At 39.2% G+C, this 8610-nt stretch overlaps 1 pseudogene; it reads left to right on the forward strand.

The window, feature by feature from the left end:
- The first annotated feature begins 6534 nt into the window (after positions 1 to 6534).
- On the forward strand, positions 6535 to 6701 carry LOC129763816 (U4 spliceosomal RNA; annotated as a pseudogene).
- The last annotated feature ends 1909 nt before the right edge of the window (positions 6702 to 8610 follow it).

An 8610-nucleotide genomic window follows, 5' to 3' on the forward strand; every position in this document is an offset into this window, starting at 1 on the left:
TACCAACTTCCGTTGAAATCCCTTCATTCGTTTCTTTTATCGATCGCATTCGAATAATTTTGTAGATCGTTAAAACATTCAAATATTCTCTAGAAATAATTTAAATGGCAGAACAACGTTTGCTGGGTCAGCTAGTCTATATATAAAAATCTCGTCAACGGTGTTTCGAACTCCTCCGAAACGGCTCAACCAATTTTGATGAAATTATGCACAAAAACTCTGGTAGGCATGAGAATAGGTTGTAAACTATATACCGATTACTATATATTTGATACCGATTAGTGTGGCCCTATACAGAAAAAGATCTAATTATTGTTTTCTTAAAATTGGCTTTAAACAATTCATATAACCACAAATTTAAATCCCCATACCCTATTTTTAATCGTGACTTTAATATTTTTTGTATAAAAATTGTTTAAATAATTTAACCGTCGTTCAATTTTCTTACAGAACGAATTAATTTACGTTGTTAATTGACAGATGGCGCCACGCCCATTACATCGAACTTTCATCCACGCATTCGGAAGTAACCTCACTCCGTCTAAAGTCAGGCGTATCGACGGCGAGCTGGAAGTTTTTTTGGATGAGCACAACGAATTATTGACATACTTTAAATCCAGGGTGTCGACTACCTTGAAAATCCTTGAAAATCAGGGAATATCAGGGAATTAAAATAATGTCAGGGAAAATCAGGGAATATCAGGGAATTTCGACATCAATCTGGAAAAAAAATAAATTCAGTCATTTAGAATTTTTATTATTGCAGTAATTAGAAAATTTTGATAACACCAAATGCTGAGAAGGTATAGCTAGGGCTTGATAAAATGAGCTTCATGATGATATTAGACTTTGCCACGAACTCTAAAGCTGAGAATTCTGAGCTCGATGAAACTTCGTAAGATATATTTTGTCGTTGGTTTCGACGAGTCTTTGTACAAGACTACAAAGAGGCTGCAGTTGCATCTAAATATCAGATTTTGGGAGGAAGAATAAATGGAGGTGGTAAATCGTTACATGACGTCTATGTTCTTGGAGCGTTCTCAAGCATCAGAGATTAACTTTTCAAGAAGGTCTGGGAATTATATATTTGAACAAACCTACCAACGTGAATTGGTCATGTTACGCGAGCTGCAACTGGACTTTTACAAAGGAGAAGAAAAACTCTTGAATTTGGATAGCTCCGGATTCATCAATAGATTGATGGATAAAAAAATCGCCGAAATTTACGACAGACAAATCTTGAAATTTCGTCTGGGATGCGGAGTTCTGCTTTCGCTTTTAATGCTTTCAAGGCATTGATATATCCTTGATCTCGACGGCATTGATTTCGATTTAAAAAAATAGCTGGAAAACGAGTCGAGAAACTTTTGACTGTTGACTCTAGTGCTTTTTTTTAATCTTTGAAGGATTTTGAACGTATCAGTGGAGCTGCAGCAGACTTAGTACTAAAACAATATTGATAGCAAAACTAGCAACAAGTTGTGCTCCCTTGGCCGAGTGGTTAGCGTCACAACTAACATGCCGGGTGTTCGGGTTCGATTCCCGTCTGGTCGGGGGAATTTTTCGTCAAAGAAATTTCCTCCGACTTGCACTGTGATCACGCGTATTCTAGAGCTTGCCACTCAGAATGCATTCAAGGCGTGTTACTTGGCATAGAAATCTCAACTAAGTACTAATAAAAATGACGCAAGTAATACTACGTTGAGACGGCGAAGTTCCTCTAGGAACGTTAGTGCCATTGAAGAAGAAGAAGAGAAGCAACAAGTTTGCTCACTATGATCCGGAAAATAACCGACTGGAGCATTTTTTGGAAATGATAGGATTACGGAACTTTTTAACCAATATGGTCTTCTGTCTCTCGTGTAGAAACTCCAACGTTGAGAGAGCTTTTCCATTTATACCGAATGTTTTTAAAAAAACATTTCTGCCGAAACGTTTATGCTATGCGACAAGTTTACGATGGTATGCTTCACTTTGGAAGGATAGAATCAATAAAAATGTTGAGCTAGTTAATTCAACGAGTTCAAAATTCTCATTCTCTTTATCTAGAAAACAAGGAAAATTGAAAGAAATAAGAAAATTTTGGGAAATGCACAGAAGCCCGAAAGATTAACGATTTTACGACACTACTCTGTCGTCTTTTACTTATTTAAAAATCACAAACATTTTTTCCATTGGAATATATCGACAGACGTTCTTATATTTCATTGTTTAAGCTAACTAAATATCTTAGGAACTATAGCTAAAGCATTAGTAAAGAATTTGATTACTAGTCTACATCTGGAATTTTTCTGAAAATTTACTGGAAAATCAGGGAATATCAGGGAAATTTTCTTCGAGTTTTGAGTCGACACCCTGAAATCACACTTGCTCGGTTTACAAAATGACAATCACGCTATTGTCATCAAACCTGCTAAAATATCTGCTGGATGGAAGGCGACTACACAGTGACGCGAAGAATTGTGATTCGAAGAAAAAACCATAATCTGGAATTCTTCGTTGACGCACATTGTTCATACGACTTTCCCCATGCTATTCTTCAATAGCACTAATGTTTCCAACGTTCGCCTTATCATCGTATTATTACTTGCATCATTTTTAGTAGTACTTGGTGAGATTTGTATGCCAAGCAATACACCTTGAAGATAATCTAAGTGACTAGCTCAGGAACATGTGTGTCAGAAAGGACTCTTAGACAAAAAATCCCCCAACTGTTCTGAAGTGAAATGGATATTGCATAAACATCAAACAACGAGACTCCGCTAAAGGTAATTCATTTATTATGAACATCATTTCTTGTTTTGAATTGCATCATATGATGATTCGGTATGATCAGGACGAATCTACCATGTCGCGAGCTGTGCCAACAATTTATGATCGACATATGCGCGAAGGTAGAGAGCATGTGTCGAAACGAAAAATGAAGTCCTGTCGGATTCGGTCCCACATATTGCTGGATGTATTCTGTTAAATGAAAGACACGAGGATTACCTCATACACACATTTTTAGTTTGGTTAGTCGACAAAATCGATAGGCCATGTGGAAATCGATATTGTAATTACCTCAGAAACTCCAGATCTGTCTACTGATCAACTACTAACCGGTAATCTGTAAACCGTTCGATTCAAGTCCAATAGAGTATGTGGCAAATGTGGCAACCTTGCCATACAATTCGACATAACCGACATTGAGCCCGTGTTTCCTTTTTTAGAATCACAAATGGTTATGAATTTTCGAATGGAATAAACACGCCTTTAAAACAAACATTTGAAAAGAAAAATAAGCTCTGCATATTAAATGTGTTCTATGTAAAAACGTAATACATTCTCTGCAAGTGGGGAAAATCTTGAACGAAAATTATGTCTGGTGATGACTTTATATTATAGATAATGTTTTGATGGAAATGCAAGGAAATTTAAGAAAAAAAAAAGTTGAGTTAGGGTCAGGAGTGTGCCTTCTATGTACTCAAACGATATCTAGTAATCATTTTCATTCAAATTTTAACAATTTGAATTTGTTTCCGGGTCTGCCAAGCTGGTAGAGAGTGAATTGCTCCATGAATACGGATGAATTATTTTGACGTTTGTTTTGCGACAAGGCAAGGTTGCCACATTAACATAGAACGATCGAATTTGACACGAACGGATTTAAGGATGCAAAAGATAATGTCGATCGAATCGTGAAGTCGAGTTTCAAACCAATCGGATTCTGGAATATGGGTGACTGTTCGATATTGTTACCACAAACATGGTTCATGAGTGGATCTGGAACTTTCCTCGCCTTGAATAGCGGATGTAATATGTGCAAGGCGTTTTCCTATAGATTGCACCAACGATACGATCACAAGCGTACGCGGATGTCTAATATATCAACGAAAAAATCCTGACAATGGCAGACAATCATGCACATAAATCAACAACGCAGACATTGACTCTGACAATCGTTGGGTAGTACCATACTCGCCTCAGCTGAGCAAAACATTCAATGGCCATATCAATGTTGAGTTCTGCAATTCTATGTAAAACATTAAATACATTTACAAGTCCGTGAATTAAGGAAGCAACATGGCTGTATTTTGAATTCAGAATACCGATGTGAATACTTATCAGGTACATCAGACAGGCAGGTACATCAGCTCCATTAAAGTTGTTTGACGTATCGTTGGTCCCATTTCATGTACAGTTTCCTTCAAATCTTTTCATTCGTTCTGTTTTGTTGATCACATACGATTACAATGCATTATATCGGGTTAGGGAAAAATAAATGTCGTATTTCTGATCTAAATTTGACGCTTCATTTAACATACTTAAAATTATACAATTTAAGTCAAATATGCGCCGTTTTGTTCGCAAACTTGTTGCCATTTAGAAGGCAACTTCATTATCCCCTCCCCCCTTATAAAACCCCCCTCCTTATTTGCCAAAAACTCAGACAGCCAGTTTTCGCAAGCCTCTTTTGAGGCCAACTTTGTATCACCAAGAGCGTTTTGCATGGACCGGAAGAGATGACAATTACTTGGAGCCAGGTCCGGACTATACGGTGAGTGCAATAGGACGTCCCATCCGAGCTCCAGTAGCTTCTGGCGGGTCATCAAAGATGTGTGAGGCCTGGTGGAAAACAACACCATTTCTATTGATTTCTGGCCGCTTCTGGTCAATCACCTGCTTCAAACGGTCAAGGTGTTCCCAGTAGAGATCCGAGTTGAGGGTCTGGCCATAGTTGAGCAGCTCATAGTGGATGATTCCCATCCAATCTCACCAAACACACAGCAAAACCTTCCTGGCCGTCAATCCGGGCTTGGCGATGGTTTGGGCCGGCTCACCGCGCTTTGACCCCGACTTTTTTCGCTTTAGGTTGTCGTACGTGATCCACTTTTCATCACCAGTCACCATCTTCTTCAAAAATAGGTCGAGTTCGTTCCGTTTCAGCAGTGCATCGCAGGCGTTGATTCGGTCTAAAAGATTTTTTTTTGTGTCAACTTGTGTGGTACCCATACATCTAGCTTTTGGCGTAGGACTACGTCTTTCATTTCTATACTGGGGTGTAAGTTCAAAGTTTCGAAAACGAAAGCGTTACGCCCGGGAACGAGATTTTGAGCGTTAATAGCTCCTAAACAACTGAACGAAATGGTATGATAAACGCTTCATTCGAAAAATAAAATGTCTACGCATTATATGATTGTTACTTTTTGATCCAAAAACTTGTTTCAATAGCCCTAAAATTGCTTTCAAAACAGGCTATTGAAATCACACCATTCGGTATATAAGCGAGTGCCGCTCGGAAATCCACTCAGTTACGATTGCGCAACGATTGAGGTACGATCGCTGGAATGGATGGATGTTTCCCTAACACAGACTTCAAAACCATGGAGTCTGTGGAAATCGGCATAGCAAATTAGATGCAAGCTGCGGGTGCTTTTGTACTCGCTTGCGTTTGTGGAAATTGGAATGTTTCCCTCATACAGATTTCAAAACCATGGAGCCTGAGGAAATCGACATTACAAAATTGATGCAAGCTGCGGGTACTTTTGTACTCGCTTGCGTTCCTGGAAATCGGAATGTTTCTCTAACTTCAAAACCATGGAGCCTGTGGAAATAGGCATAGAAATTTAGATGCCGGCAGTGGGAACTTTCGTACTCGTTTGTGTTTTTGCAAACCTGAATGTGTTTTCCCAATACAAATTCCGAAACCAAGAAGTTTTTTTTTCCAAAATATATATTTTTATCAAGGCTCATATGGCGTTAGCCTCACGGGGCCGGGAGTTCAATACTTCGACAAATTTTCTTATTATCTATGTTAGTAATATGTAACCGATTACTCGAGGTTAGTATTACAAGTGTTTTCGTAATTGGGATGTAATTGCCCGTGTATCTGTAAAAAGTGTGTGTATGTATTGCCGCGACTAAGTAAAAGTTTATCGATCGGATAGGAGGGATATGAAACGGGGACACAACGAAGGAAACATCATTAAACGTTGACATCGGCGTTTCTGAGGAACAGGTATAGATGAAGCAGAAGATCAGGATCACGGCTACCTAAGATATCCCGGACGGGGATCTCCGATTGTCTGCCTTGTGCTCTCAGTGCTCTAGAGAGCTGAGAGCGAGCAGTATGGAACCGGATACACGACCAGACAACATGCTCGATGTCGTGGTAGCCATCGCCACAGAAACCAAGAAGTTGGTAGAATCGGCATTGCAGATACATTCAAGTCGGCAATACTTTTATACCCTCAAACATTTTTACACTCCAGAATTCGTTTTGCTATCACGGTCTACAAAATCGGGTACAAATGCAACGCTTTGGCTTGATTATTCAAGACTGCATTGGAAGATATCCCTTCATGTCGCCAGCTCACTGAACTTTTACGCATACCGTTTGATGATTAGGCAAAATGTTGATGACTATTTGCTGTGATAACTACAACAATAATGCATGAATTGACTTAAATTGGGATTTGTTTGCAATTGAATTCATAAATAGTTTCATTCATTCACTATTTTAATCAATAATTTAATCAATACACAAAAGATATCACTGCGCAGCGGCGATATCGTACTCAATGAGGATTATCCGAGGTGGGATTATTGCTAATTGAAGAAATACAATTGATTACTAAGCCAACGGCAGTCCTACGTCAACCTTGCGGTTATATCATAGGTATAACCCATCCATAGTTTTTTGGAATCCAATCTTCTGCAAATGGTTCCAAACGGTTTCATGGTCTATACCCAGTTCCTGGTCAATCGGGCGAGTGCTTACATGCTGGTCTATTTGGATGATTTCAACAATTTTATCGGTTTCCACAACGATTGGCCTACCAGTAGGGGGTGTATCTTCGACAGCCACTACACCAGAACGAAATCGATCAAGCCAACGCTGTGCTGTGCGAATCGTTACAGTATCGGGTCCATAAACTACACGAATTTTTTCGGTCGCCTTCGTTACAGTTTTACCTCGCAGGTAGTAAAAACGTAAAATATGTCGAATTTCTTGCTTGGTGGACTCCATCTTTGACACGCTATAACTTGAGACTGAAAAGCACAATCACAACACTGTCAAAACTACAACTGTAGCACAGATTGTCGTCTTTAAATAGCCGTATAGTATGACCCGATGCGATAAGTACAACACAAGATATGTTTAAGTGTTGCCATATATTGACAATGTACAACATTTCATTTTCCCCAACCCAATATATATATGTTTCATTCAACACCCAATATATTCACTAGAAATAATTAATTTGGCAGAACCACGTTTGCTGGGTCAGCTAGTCTATCTATATATATAAAAATGGAGTGATGTCTGTCTGTCTGTCTGATTCTTATAGACTCGGAAACTACTGAACCGATCGACATGAAAATTGGTATGTAGGGGTTTTTGGGGCCGGGGAAGGTTTTCGTGATATTTTGAGACCCCTCCTCCCTCTCTAAGGGGGGGCTGCCATACAAATGAAACACAAATTTCTGCATTACTCGGAAATTAACCAAGCAAACGAAACCAAAGTTGGCATGTGAAAGTTTTAGGGTGCAATAAATGTTTCTATGATGGTTAGACAGTCCTTCCCCCACTCAAAGGGGGGGCTGCCATACAAATGAAACACAAATTTCTGCATTACTCGAGAATTAATCAAGCAAATGAAACCAAATTTGCATGTGGAGGTTTTAGGATGCAATAAATGTTTCTATGGTGTTAAGATACTCCTTCCCCCTCTCTTAGAGGGGGCTGCCGTACAAATGAAACACAAATTTTTGCATTACCCGAGAATTAATCAAGCAAATTAAACCAAATTAGGCATATGGAAACTTTAGGGTGCAATGAATGTTTCTATGGTGGTTAGATACCCCTCCCCCCTCTCTTAGGGGTGGCTGCCATACAAATAAAACACAAATTTCTGCATTACTCGAGAATTAATCAAGTAAATGGGCGGGACGAAGTTTGCCGGGTTAGCTAGTATATATATAAAAATCTCGTGTCACGGTGTTTGTGGCCGAACTCCTCCGTAACGGTTTGACCGATTTTGATGAAATTATGCACAAAATACTTGGTAGCGAGCTTTAAGCCTTAAGTGAGCGCAATGAATTATTGAAATACTTCAAATCACAATTGCTCGATTTACAAAATGACAATCACGCTATTGTCATCACATAAAAGCGCGTGTGTTCAAACAAAAAATGAAGTCTCGTCGGATTTGGTCTCACCTCTTGGTGGATGTATTGGGTTGAGTGGGAGAAGCGAGGCTTACCCCATACACACATGTTTTGTTTAGGTGTCCACAAAACACGCCCCAAGATAATGTAATTTTCTCCGAAATTCCAGATCTGTCAACTGATCAACCACTCAGCCGTTTTCTGGAGACCGATCGTGTCAAAATTAGCCGAAGCATTCTACAATCCGTTCGACTCATGTTCAATGGAGTTGTGCAAATGAGGCAGCATTACCACGCAATTCGACATAGATAACATTGAGCTCCGTGTTTCATTTCCGTGAAGCAAAAATGGTAATGGATATTCGGGTGGAAGAAAACGCTTTTAGAACCAAAATTAGCTCGACATATCAATCAAATATGTGTCCTATGTAAAAAGTAACACATTCACTGCATGTGG

This window comes from Toxorhynchites rutilus, chromosome 1 (genome assembly GCF_029784135.1).
Source record: "Toxorhynchites rutilus septentrionalis strain SRP chromosome 1, ASM2978413v1, whole genome shotgun sequence".
NCBI classification, from domain to species: domain Eukaryota; kingdom Metazoa; phylum Arthropoda; class Insecta; order Diptera; family Culicidae; genus Toxorhynchites; species Toxorhynchites rutilus.